Source organism: Poromitra crassiceps (assembly GCF_964638095.1).
Source record: "Poromitra crassiceps genome assembly, chromosome: 16".
Lineage (NCBI taxonomy): Eukaryota > Metazoa > Chordata > Actinopteri > Beryciformes > Melamphaidae > Poromitra > Poromitra crassiceps.
This window is the reverse complement of record NC_139645.1, coordinates 27,079,714-27,094,263: the sequence shown is the minus strand read 5'-3', so window position 1 is coordinate 27,094,263 and position 14,550 is coordinate 27,079,714.

Genomic DNA, 14,550 nt, shown 5'->3' with positions numbered 1-14,550 from the left:
GATTATGTCAACACTGATGTCATAAGGGGACACACACACACACTGACTATGTCATCAGTGATGTCATAAGGGGGCACATCACATCCAAATGCTTAAGTCCATGTTGTACACAACATATCATTAAACCAAATATCTGTCCATACCATCCCCAAAATATAGGCTAGTCTACATCATCCACACACACACACGCACACACGCACGCACGCACGCACGCAACACACACACACACACACAGACACACACACGCAGCACACACACACACACACACACACACACACACACACACACACAACCAACTTCAACAGCATCACAGCCTGGCAGATGCATACTGTATGTCACTGACATGCACTAGCTACAAACACTGCCAGCCAGAATATTTTTAATAACGTAACGTTACCTTGATGTGGTGATGTGGATAACTTCCTGGCCCATGACCATGCACTCTCGGGGACTGCCCCCTAGTCCGATACCTCACGAGTCCGATACCTCACGAGTCCGACACCTCATGGTTTTGGGTTAGGGTCTGGGGGAGGTTAGGTTTAGGCGTGGGGGTGGGAGAGGTTAGGTTTTGGGTTAGGGTCTGGGGGAGGTTAGGTTTAGGCGTGGGGGTGGGAGAGGTTAGGTTTTGGGTTAGGGTCTGGGGGAAGTTAGCCTCTTTTTTCGGACTCGTGAGGTGTCGGACTCGTGAGGTATCGGACTCGTGCCATGGCACCGCACTCTCCATGCCAAAAAGCATCAATCCCAGGTTTTCCACCAACTCCAACTTTAAATCAAAAAACGGGATTGATAATAATCCTAAAGAGTTTCCTCCTTGCAGTTACGTTCACGTTGTAGCTAGCCAGCCAAATAGGGAAGGCTGGCTTCATTGAACATGATGGTAGCGCTACTTAGCGTTAAATACATTACTTGCAGCTGTTTTTTCCTCCACTAAAACATGTCTTCCCACCTCCTGACTCCTTGGATCAGAAAACAATCCATAACGTTATATGATCAATACCTTGTTTGTATCGTCTAGATCATAAAATCACTGCTAAACATTTAGCGTTAGCAAAGTTGCTAAAGGCTGAGGTTATCTACTCCCCACCCGATTTATTGTCATAGCTAGCTAACGTTAACATCAGCCTCTTGCAATTATAAATTGGCTAATGTTACTCACCCATCTCAAATAACCGCATTCAAGACATCTCGGACTGCTGTAGCATTAGGTAGTCTCCAACTGCAGGGCAGAATCACCATGGTTAACAAAAGTAAAAAAGCTTGTCCACTCGTTTTTTTTAGAGACAAGTCAGTCACTAGCCAAAATTAGCGTTAGCTAGTTAGCTTGCCTTGTTCCTCTCTGATAAACAAAAATCCATTCAATAACGTATGTGTTGCTGTTTTGTTTGTTGTTTTTACCGTGGAGCCGAACCCACAGAGTTCCCATCCACTCCACAACATGTGAACCGGTAACATAAAGTTAAAAACATAGCAGTTATGCTATGTAATGCTACACCCATGGCAGTTTCACATAAGCTGTGTTGAGTCGACAGCAGTGCCCGGATCTAGGTTACAGTAGGGAGGGGGTAGCCTACTGGCTAGCTACTGTCAGGCCTCCTGGACATGTAGCAGCCTTGAAGTGTGTTTCTACATCCCGTTACACACAGAATGAAAGCCACTAAATCCCCCATGATGCCATCAGTGAACTGAGCTCATGCTTTTACCACAACTTATTTAAAAATAATATAAATAGGTATTCATATAACCTACCGTAAAATCCTGCTCACTTCTTAATATGGGAGAGGAGGGAGACAAGCTGCTGCTTCCAGAAAATTCCACTGGACTGAGGGGCCGGCGGGAAAATGAATGGACCAGGACATGGGCCAGAGTAGCCCAACCAGATGTCCAACCGCAAAATACCCCCTTAAAGCCCTCTTACCCAATCATATTGGGCTATGAGCAGCCCAAGAGTGTGTTTATAGTACCACAGCTAGCCCAGAATACTTGACCCAGGTGAATAGACCAACTATATGTTTACACAAACAGCCCAGGAGTTTTTACTGTGTAGCGCTCTCTGTAGGCCTAATATGAAGCAGTCAGTTTCCCACCCTGCTCTGACTGCTCCCTGCAGAAAGTCAATAAACTATATATTTTCTCTCTTTATGAGGAGTCATGTGACTGACAGACTAATAATAAACTGCGTCATGTCGGCCTTCTGTGAAGTACAGGCCCACATCAGCTTCTCTCTGTCATGTCATTATCTCACTATAGGATGAATCAGCGTGAGGTCACTTGCCACCCAGAAATGCGGAACCCCGTGGCAGTTATTCATATGAGTTGTGGCAAACAAACGTTAATATCTCAAAAACTATACATCACATCGCTTATATTTTGACATTCTGAGCTCAAGAGTTTGATGTATAATATATGCATGTCGTGTTAAAGTTGTCTGAACTGTCGCAGTTTTTAAAATGTAAACAGAGTGAACTGGCTAGAGTCAGACACTCTAGCCTCGCGCCACTTGGGCTCCATACTAGGGTTCCATTGCCGTTGCCACCCAGTTTACCAAAATGCTGCTTGGCTGATCCCTCATATGCTGCCTCTGATTTCAAAACAGAGTGTATAATAATAAACATTATACATATATATATATATATATATATATATATATATATATATATATATATATATATATATGTATAATGTTTATTATTATACACATTATTATTATTATTATTATTATTATATTATTATTATATTATACTCGTATGGTTTTAGCTAGTGTTGTGGAAAATGTTGTCATAATATCCCTATATTTTATTATTTCCTCATTTAGGCTTTATCATGTGATATGAACTTGTGTTGTTTGTCACTTTGGGTCCTATGTTGAGAAACGTGCATGTTTAGTTCAAGTTCTCTGCTACAGTATGTCAGAGCAGCGGGGAAGCGCCGTGCCAAATTATGATAAGGAGAGGGTCCCAGTCTTATCTGCCCACTGCACAAAGGCCATGTTTTGTTATGTCTTTATAAAAGATGATTTGCAACATGTTGTATCGGACTTGTCTCCTCCTTCGTCTAAGGAGAACGTCAGGATGCCTGTGAATTTGCCTTAAATGCTGACAATAAATACTCCAAAAGACAGTGATGGATTTTTGGACTTGCTGATTATCATCTCTCATCTAATTAGACACAAGAGCATTGAAATGTCTACCACAGCTAGCAGTCTATGTTTAACACACATAAAACCTATGCAAAATAAATATGAACACAAACTATAAGGGTACACACTAGTGATGCGCGGGCCACCCAGAACCCGTTGGGTCCCGCGGGCTGGCCCACCCCGCAGGCGGTCTGGGTTGGCAATTAGAGGAAAAATTGTGGGTGCGGGCGGGGCAGGCTCATAATGTGACAAAGCAACATTCTTAAATAACTTAGAGTTAGAGCAGTGAAACACGCAGACTAACCCTTTATTAAAGACGTGAACTCTGTTTACATTTTTAAAACATTTTAAAAACTGTGACAGGTCACACAACTTTAACACGACATGCATATATTATACATCAAACTCTTGAGCTAATTCTGCTCTCACTCAGAATGTCATAAGCAATGTGATGTATACTTTTTGAGATATTAATGTTTGTTTGGCACAACTCATACTAGTTAACTGCCGCAGGGTTCCGCATTTCTGGGTGGCAAGTGAGGTCACGCTGATTCGTCCTATAGGCTGTGTGTTTTGCGCTAGGATTGGTTAAGGCTATGGTAAGAATGCAAATGGTTTGATCATTGTTAAATATATAAAAATAAATGAATGTAACTCACGTTTGTCCTTTGGAAACGCTGGGAATTGAACTCCAGTCACCAACATCGAGGGCAAACGGATGCCCACCAACCCCCACCACACCGCTCTTACTGTCCTCCGTGCTATTTCAATGTGACACACACACACACACACACACACACACACACACACACACACACACACACACACACACACACACACACACACACACACACACCATTTTAATTCGAACTTCATTCATTCTTTCCTTCTTTATATATACATGTTTATATATATCAACACTTGTCTTGAATGAGAAAGTTGCATGTTTGTCAAAGACTGTCATTTACAAGCAGATCCTCATCTGGCTGTAGTAGTCTCGGGTGGATACTGTCAGGTGCGGACATGTGCAGAACATGTGCATCAGCGCCCCTCTGTGGTCACACACGGTGGTCACAGATTTCAGCTGGTTTATGAGAAATCAGCCCGCCTCAGAGACGAGAGGCGGATCTGACTTGTGACAAGAAGTCTGCTCCTGCTCTGTAGGCAAGTCGACGCATGTCATCTTAGTTAGTAGCGCCCTCTGTAGGCCTAATATGAAGCAGATTAGTTTACCACCTTGCTCTGAAGTGCTGATCTGCCTGCAGAAAGTCAACAAGCCGTTTCTCTCTTTATGAGGAGTCATGTGACTGAAAGACGTTCATCTCGCAGAGTCTCAGACACACAGATGGAATAAAAGTGGGTTAATTTAACGGTTTAATAAACTGCGTCATGTCGGTCTTCTGTGAAGTACAGGGCCACCGCCAACATCAACTTCCCTCTTTGTTTTACTGACGCCATTATCTCACTGTTACATCTTTTCTATGAGCGTTACTTTGAGAGAGAGGAAACGGGCAGGTGAACGCAGTAGAAGAAGACCGTAGACAAGTCCCAAAGGTGACTGAATACTAATATTAAATAGCAATAATAATGTAGTAGGCTACTAACACTCACCCTGCTTCAGTCGTGTCTCTCCTGCTCTGCTCTCGCTACGCAAATGGAGTCAGTCTGAACTTGTAGTCTAGTAGTCACTCTGAAGTAACTGCGACTTTACTTTCACTTTCAACGGTTTGCTTGCTCCGCCTGTATAAAGAGCCAAAGTCCCGCCCACTTCCGGGTTAGGCACACCAAGAGATTTCATCCGCTATTTATTTCCCCATACACATTTCATAAAATGCGTATAAAAATAGTTTTACTTAGTCAGATCAAACGATTCAGCTATATTTAGAATCAGGACAGACCATAGAACATTTCACTGCGAACAAAACTTAAAGAATATCGGATAAAAAAAAAAAAACAGTGACATGTTCCATGGTCTACCTGATTCTAAATATTGTTGAATCGCTTGGTTTGAATAAGTAAAACTATGTTTATAAGCATTTTACGAAATGTCTATGGGAAAATAAATAGTGGATGAAATATCTTGGTGCGTATGCCTAACCCGGAAGTGGGCGTGCCTTTGGCTCTCTATGGTGTTGTCGTGGCACCAGGCTTTTGGAAGTGATTACATGTAATCAGGTTAATTAGGATGCACTGTAATCCCTTATAGTTATAGAAAAAATATATAAACAAGATTACAAAAAAATCTGATTTCTAGCAGGATTTAACATACATTGTATATTCTATTTGTATATTGTGTATTTATCCAAGTGGATGTGCACTGTAATATTGACTCTTCTTATTTTAGGTTTGATATCATTTGGGGAAAAAATAAATAAAACCTAAAAAACCTAAAACCTTGAAGAAGAAGAAAAGACACATTTGAAAAAACACGTCACTCAAAAAGGACCGCACCAAAACATAAAATGTATATGTTTTGGGTGCACTGGTCCTTTTTGAGCCAAGTGTTTTTTCAAGTGTGTATTTAACAGCAATTTTATTAGTTAGATTTAGAGTTGATTGGAGAAAAATAGACTATTTGAAAAGGGAAAGACACCTTTCTTACTAAGCATAACTCTACCCATATAACCCATTCTTATTCAGATATCTTGAGGTGAGGTCAAGGGACCCCTTTGAAAATGACCATGCCAGTTTTTCCTTTCGCCAAAATGTTGCCTAACTTTGGAGCGTTATTTAGGCCCCTTCCCAGCAATGGATTCCTTAGCTCTTCCAGTTTCGTATGTTGTATCACTAGCTCTAAAAATGAGCCCGCCACAGCCTTTGAAAGACAGTAATATCAGCCACAGATTATTAATTATTATTATTATTATTTTAAGATCCAGGTTATAGCAAACCAGCTCTGCAATGCCTGCCCCCTCCCACCCCATGGACAGTATCTCACAGACACTTAAATGTATTTACTTGATATCTTACTTATATTGTCTTTCTGTCTTAAGGTTGCAACATGTTTACTCACTATATTCAAATAATCTGGAATCTAGAGTGTTCAATGCTTTTTTCCCCTTCTTCTTTCAAGACAAAGATACAAGTTGCTGGATTTTTTTTTTTTTTTTAATAATTTTACAATGTTCTTTTTGTAACCATTTTTCTCCTTTTTGTTTTGATAGATTTGTCTTGTGTTTAACCCATCATTTTCTTGTGTCTGGGAAGTGTAGGGGATGAGTTTGTTTAGTTTGTTGTGTTGGCATTGCTCTGCTCTGAGGGAAATAAATCTGCTACTTTGTGACATTTTGAACTTGTTTGTCTGACCATTTATAGTGGAAGACATGGGGGCAGTATGTTGTGTTCTGGTTCCCCTAGGCCGGTCTAGTTGTTTGCCGTTTTATTTTCTTATTCGTTGTCTCTGATTGTGAAGTTAACGAGCTATTTCCGCTGTTGTTTCCTGTCTAGGGCTGGCCCCGCTCTAGGCCGGAAACAGGCAGGGTGACAAAATCACTTGTAAACGGAGGCCAAGAGGCTCTTTCTCGCCGAGAAGAGCCTGGTGACGCGGGGTTAATCGCATGGCAACGTCATTCTTCCCAAAGCCAATCACATTTGCGAATGCCTCTTTTGCCCGCCCTTCCTCTCGTCAGCCCATGACGTTCACGGAAGTGTCCCAGTGTGTGGGCTGTTTGTAGCTCCGTTCTATGAACGAATATAAGACTTCCGGTTTACTTCCGGGTTGCGGAGCTAGCGAATATAAGACTTCCGGTTACCTTCAGAGTAAAAGCGGCGTAATCATGTTTTTAAAAGGCATAGAAAAATGGTTAGTTGGCAGATTAAAACAATAAACAAAGCATCTAAACGAAGGTATACAATACACATTATGTTTCTGTTTAACACCAACTGTTTTAATAACATTGAGAACGCTCTTCTCAGTATGTAAATGGCTAAAACCTGTTCACTGGAGTGCTAGCCTTTACAAATTGGACACTGTACACCCCTGTGTCGGAAGTGGCAGCACAAACGATGTATGCACGCGCTCTGATAGACCTCCTCTGTGACATCACACTGTCAGCTAACCTGGGGAGGGGTAAAAACAACCATGCCAGGCCGTCAAACCCACCCAGAGCCCAGAGGTCATATTGTCATTTCTGGAGTAATATTGAACACTGTACACCCCTAGTGGCAGCACAAACGATGTATGCACGCGCTCTGATAGACCTCCTCTGTGACATCACACTGTCAGCTAACCTGGGGAGGGGTAAAAACAACCATGCCAGGCCGTCAAACCCACCCAGAGCCCAGAGGTCACTCATATTGTCATTTCTGGAGTAATATTGAACACTGTACACCCCTAGTGGCAGCACAAACGATGTATGCACGCGCTCTAATAGACCTCCTCTGTGACATCACACTGTCAGCTAACCTGGGGAGGGGTAAAAACAACCATGCCAGGCCGTCAAACCCACCCAGAGCCCAGAGGTCATATTGTCATTTCTGGAGTAATATTGAACACTGTACACCCCTAGTGGCAGCACAAACGATGTATGCACGCGCTCTAATAGACCTCCTCTGTGACATCACACTGTCAGCTAACCTGGGGAGGGGTAAAAACAACCATGCCAGGCCGTCAAACCCACCCAGAGCCCAGAGGTCATATTGTCATTTCTGGAGTAATATTGAACACTGTACACCCCTAGTGGCAGCACAAACGATGTATGCACGCGCTCTGATAGACCTCCTCTGTGACATCACACTGTCAGCTAACCTGGGGAGGGGTAAAAACAACCATGCCAGGCCGTCAAACCCACCCAGAGCCCAGAGGTCATATTGTCATTTCTGGAGTAATATTGAACACTGTACACCCCTAGTGGCAGCACAAACGATGTATGCACGCGCTCTAATAGACCTCCTCTGTGACATCACACTGTCAGCTAACCTGGGGAGGGGTAAAAACAACCATGCCAGGCCGTCAAACCCACCCAGAGCCCAGAGGTCATATTGTCATTTCTGGAGTAATATTGAACACTGTACACCCCTAGTGGCAGCACAAACGATGTATGCACGCGCTCTGATAGACCTCCTCTGTGACATCACACTGTCAGCTAACCTGGGGAGGGGTAAAAACAACCATGCCAGGCCGTCAAACCCACCCAGAGCCCAGAGGTCACTCATATTGTCATTTCTGGAGTAATATTGAACACTGTACACCCCTAGTGGCAGCACAAACGATGTATGCACGCGCTCTAATAGACCTCCTCTGTGACATCACACTGTCAGCTAACCTGGGGAGGGGTAAAAACAACCATGCCAGGCCGTCAAACCCACCCAGAGCCCAGAGGTCATATTGTCATTTCTGGAGTAATATTGAACACTGTACACCCCTAGTGGCAGCACAAACGATGTATGCACGCGCTCTAATAGACCTCCTCTGTGACATCACACTGTCAGCTAACCTGGGGAGGGGTAAAAACAACCATGCCAGGCCGTCAAACCCACCCAGAGCCCAGAGGTCATATTGTCATTTCTGGAGTAATATTGAACACTGTACACCCCTAGTGGCAGCACAAACGATGTATGCACGCGCTCTAATAGACCTCCTCTGTGACATCACACTGTCAGCTAACCTGGGGAGGGGTAAAAACAACCATGCCAGGCCGTCAAACCCACCCAGAGCCCAGAGGTCATATTGTCATTTCTGGAGTAATATTGAACACTGTACACCCCTAGTGGCAGCACAAACGATGTATGCACGCGCTCTAACAGACCTCCTCTGTGACATCACACTGTCAGCTAACCTGGGGAGGGGTAAAAACAACCATGCCAGGCCGTCAAACCCACCCAGAGCCCAGAGGTCATATTGTCATTTCTGGAGTAATATTGAACACTGTACACCCCTAGTGGCAGCACAAACGATGTATGCACGCGCTCTAATAGACCTCCTCTGTGACATCACACTGTCAGCTAACCTGGGGAGGGGTAAAAACAACCATGCCAGGCCGTCAAACCCACCCAGAGCCCAGAGGTCATATTGTCATTTCTGGAGTAATATTGAACACTGTACACCCCTAGTGGCAGCACAAACGATGTATGCACGCGCTCTGATAGACCTCCTCTGTGACATCACACTGTCAGCTAACCTGGGGAGGGGTAAAAACAACCATGCCAGGCCGTCAAACCCACCCAGAGCCCAGAGGTCATATTGTCATTTCTGGAGTAATATTGAACACTGTACACCCCTAGTGGCAGCACAAACGATGTATGCACGCGCTCTAATAGACCTCCTCTTCACTGATAGACCAGTGAAATAAACCTTGTCTCAAATGGTCTAAATTGGCACGCTTTTCAGTCAGAAATTGTTTTATTTGTGAGAATGTAGAGCGCCCAAACACAATGTATGCTGTGCTAAAATGGAAGGATGAGGAAACCAATGGGTTATCAAAATATAACAAATTGGCACATTTCCCAGTCAAAAAGAGGGTAAATTGGCACGCTTTTCAGTCAGAAATTGTTTTATTTGTGAGAATGTAGAGCGCCCAAACACAATGTATGCTGTGCTAAAATGGAAGGATGAGGAAACCAATGGGTTATCAAAATATAACAATCTTTATTAATAATTTAAGGCACCATCAGCCTTACACACAGGTAAGGGACACAGTCTGCGTTCTAAACCCCCCCCTTTTGAATGCCAGCAACATAGGCCGTATATGCTACTCCCGTGTATGGGCTAATTGCCAAAACCACAGCAAAACCACAGCAAATCCACCCCTCCAGTTTAGGGCACTGCAAATGAGCACTGCAACTCACACCACAAATCTCACCCCACAAGGGCACACTAATCAGATTGCACTGCAAACGTCATCACTTCACTGCAAACGTATAGGAAGACCCGGCTATCCGGCACACATGCGCAGCATCCTCAGGAACAATTAAATAACCCCGCTGCTTCCCCCCCCCCCGCAATGTGTGGCTATAAGTGCGACTTTAAAACACATATAACATTAATTAGTCCATGGGCCAGACCAGATATCGGTACCATATGGGTGGGCAAAACTTTACCTATACTAAATTGTTTATAGGGTCAATATAAGTAAATTAATATATGATAGCCTTTCCACAGGAGTAGCTTTTCATATTTATTGGACATTTTCTTATTCAAACACAAAAATTGCACATATCGGTACCACTCAAGTGGACAAATTCTAATCATGATTTTTGAACAGGTATATATCCATAGATGATATTTTAGTATGATAGCCTTTGCAGAATGGCAGCTTTGTCACAGTTATCGGCTCATGAAGTTAGCAAACCCCTACAATAAATTCGATTCTAGGTGCTGATCCATAACCTATTTTAGGCTCAGGACCTTTAACCATGTTCTATGATAACATGTTTGACAACATTGTAAAGGGTAGCTTCTTAGCTTTCATTTGAGCTCAGTTGTGTGTCTGTCTGACAAATAAAGAGCTCACATGGGCTCTTCAAAGTGTCAGTGACATTCATTTTTCCACAGTTTTCACCTAAATTATAGTCTTTATTTCAGCACTGTGGCATCTAGGAACATCAGAGACACAAACAACAAACACTGGAATACTCATATAGGACTATAAGGATTCAGAAAAGGTATAATGAACCCATACTATCCCATCGTGAGGGGTGAATTTTGCCCTTTGAATTTGGTAGAAGAATGCCTTCTTGAGGGAAATGGGCCAGAACCCAAAATGTAAGATATCGGTACCATCCGGGTGGAGAAATTCTACTTGTGATTTTTTTAAATTCCTATGACCATGGTAGCTTATTAGTGCTTAACCACCCCTCTTAAATTATGGACTTATGGGAATTATGGGAAATCATCTTTCTTTCATTATATCCTCTCCCTGGCGTGTCTGGACTACTAACTGTTAATATTACATGTCTAGATATAGGCATGCTATCCTATGATACTATACATACCATACCATACTATACTATACTAGATAGATATATATCCTATACTTAATTGTCTACTAAATTGGCACATTTCCCAGTCAAAAAGAGAGTAAATTGGCACGCTTTTCAGTCAGAAATTGTTTTATTTGTGTTACGGTATATGTACAGCTACATTCAAAATGTTTCCAGTCTTTCAACACAATATTAGGACAATCTACCCTTCCTGAGACCATGTCATCCACGAGGGCAACACCATCATCGTCATTCACATCTGAGTCTACCAGCTGTGCAGCAAGCTCTTCTTCACTGTCTTGGTTGGCACATGTTTGTGCATTTCAGACCGTTATTGAGACATGTGCACTCTGGTGGTTTGCACGACCCCACACACTTGCAGGAGAGCAACTGCAAGACGGCACCTGGTGCTGGGGAACCGTGCATCCACTGGATTTCAAGCTGCCCCTCATCATCTGTGGTCCACCTATGGTCCTTAAAGTACAGTCCATTGTTGATATCATGGGAAACTCCTTTGTGAATCCACTCAGTCCAGATCAATATGAGTTTGTCAGCTTGTCAACTGCAACTGTTGCCCCGCCAGATGTAGCTAACCTGCATGATTCCAGCCACAACATCCAGCAGTGGAGGAAACTGCTCTACAGCGCTGCCAGCAAAGTCAGTCTGATCAAATTCTTGTTTGAGGAATGGAAAGGACCCAAACACAGATATAAACTACAAGACAAGGCCTTACTGTATATGTTACCTGTGAAGTAGTCTGCTTCAAAATCAACAGGAACCAATGGGAGGAGGTAACACAGCTCAAATCCTCTCAGGAAGAAGCTGACACCTGCATGCTAATGCATGCTCTCCATGTAGCAGAGTCTGGCTTCAAGGCAGTGATCATCATGGCAGACACAGATGTCCTGCTACTGACTCTGGGTTGGAGCAAGGACATCCAATGCCCAATGTACCAAAAATGTGGAACACAGAACAAGACAATGTTCCAGGACATCACCAAACTATGCAAATCACGCGGCAATAGTATTGCTGGCGCCTTGATTGGCATGCACACGTTCACTGGCTGCAACACTGTCAGCGTATTTGCAGGACACGGAAAAGTGGGCACCCTGAACAGACAGGACATATCAATGTGGCAGGGTGACCTATACCTATGGGTCCCGCCCACTAATCTCCACACACCAGGTGTTTCCGGCTACCTCAATTGGCCTGCCCCTTAATTGGCCAGCCCCTATAAATAGCCTGCCTAACAGAGTGTAGGCTAAGGCTGGCTTCTCTCTCTGGTGTCTTCCCCTCCAAACCTCCATTGGAGGAAGGTATGTAGTGAGAATTATGTTTGATTGATGCACATTGCATGTCTCCTTGTGTTTATGGGGTTTGTTTCATTCCTTAAACAGACTACTGTGTATCTGTCCTGGGTCTGGGTAGCAGGAGCTGTTCGTATGCCAATGCTAACTGCTGCTGGTGAGTCTAATAATGGGCTAAAAGCATGTCACATGTCATTCTGTTTGTCTGTGGCTAATTGTGCCTTTTCTTTTTATACAGAACCTAAGCTGCTGTTCTGCCCTTCTACTGCTGTATAAGTGTACCGTAATTTAGTAAAAGATTGAATTGTTGTTTTAACTGTCCAGAACTAATATTTCCCTCTTTGTGCCCCGCATAGGCCTGGCCACTGGAGTGGGTGGGGATTAGACTGGTGTGAGGTACGGGCCCTACCTGCCTCTTCCTTCCATATTGCATGCGTGTGAGTGTGCCTTTGCAGTGTGTCTTGTTTAAGCACCTTATGCACCAAGCACTTTAATTGTGTGTGTGTGTGATATTGTACACGCTTGGTGTGGTAGGTACTTTTACTCTTAAGCTTTCTCATATTTTACCCTTAACCCAGTCAATCCCTCTCACTTCAGTTCCAGCGCCCTTTGCTTTTACCCTTCCCCCTTAATAGCTTGGACATTTTAAAGGTGCATTTCCCTGTTTTTGCAATTTAGCTGTTTTTAGCACTATTTGAATAAATCTTAATAATTTGGCAATTTGCAATTAGTCTGAGCTTTTTCTAATAAATAATATACTTTTATACCTGGAAACCACGTCTCTGCTCCTCTCATTGGTCTTTCACCATTGTAAACGAATCTGTATGGTTTATCTGTGGGCATTAAAGCCCTGGTATTTCCTTGGGTGAAACTCCCTAGGTGGCGTTGTCAGTTATTTAGACCTGGTCACATCAAGAAGCCTTCCTTGAGCTCGGCCGTGCTTGGGATGTCTCTAATGAGCTCTTCAAGAAGCTGCTGGAAATCATGTGCCACATGTATTACGTATATGTACCCTCTACACACATTACAGATGTCAACCTCCTCCGATACCAACTTTTCTGCACCAGACGTGGGGAGGTCGAGTCCAGCCAGCTTCCACCATTTGAGGATTGGCTATTAATGCATTCCATTCATGCAAAAGATCAGACTGCAATCTCTAGACGGTCTCTTCAAACCCAGCCATCTGTACCAAGCCCCAAGGACCATGGGTGGACCACAGACGATGAGGGGCAGCTTGAAATCCAGTGGATGTGCGGTTCCCCAGCACCAGACCGTTTTGCAGTTGCTCTCCTGCAAGTGTGTGAGGTCGTGCAAACCACCAGAGTGCACAGGTCTCAATAATGGTCTGAAGTGCACAAACCTGTGCAAACTACAAAAATGTGCCAACCAGCACACTCAGATGTGAATGACGATGATGGTGTTGCCCTCGTGGGTGGCATGGTGTCTCAGGAAGGGTAGGTTGTCCTAATATTGTCCTGAAAGACTGGAAACATTTTGAATGTGGCTGTTCATATAATGTAACACAAATAAAACTATTTTTGAGTGAGAAACGTGTCAATTTACTCTGTTTTTGACTGAGAAATGTGCCACGTTAGTAGACAAGCATAGTATATCTAGTATAGTATGTACAATATCATAGGATAGTTTGCCTATATCTATGTAATATTAACAGTAGTCCAGACACACCCTAGGCAACGGATAATGAAAGAAAGATGATTTCCAGGGAGGGCACTTTCCTAGTTTTGAACGACAGCAGTCCATAATTTAAGAGGCCATAAGCACTAATAAGCTACCAGTCATCAAGGTCTATCATATAAAAACATAATCTAGGGATGTATATGAATTTTAAAAAATCACAAGTAAAATTTGCCCACCTGGCTGGTACCGATTTGTTAAATTTAGGGCTCTGGCTCATTTCCCTTGAGAAGTCATTCTTCTACCTTAAGGGCCACATTCAACCCTCACGATGGGATAGTATGGGCACATGATACCTTTTCTGAATCCTTATAGTCCTGTGAGTATTCCAGTGTTTGTTGTTTGTATCTCTGATGTTCCTAGATGCCACAGTGCTGAAATAAAACTATAGTTTAGACGAAAATTGTGGAAAAACGAATGTCACTGACAGTTTGAGGAGCTCCTGTGACCTCTGTATTTGTCAGAGAGACACAAAACTGAGCTTAAATGAAA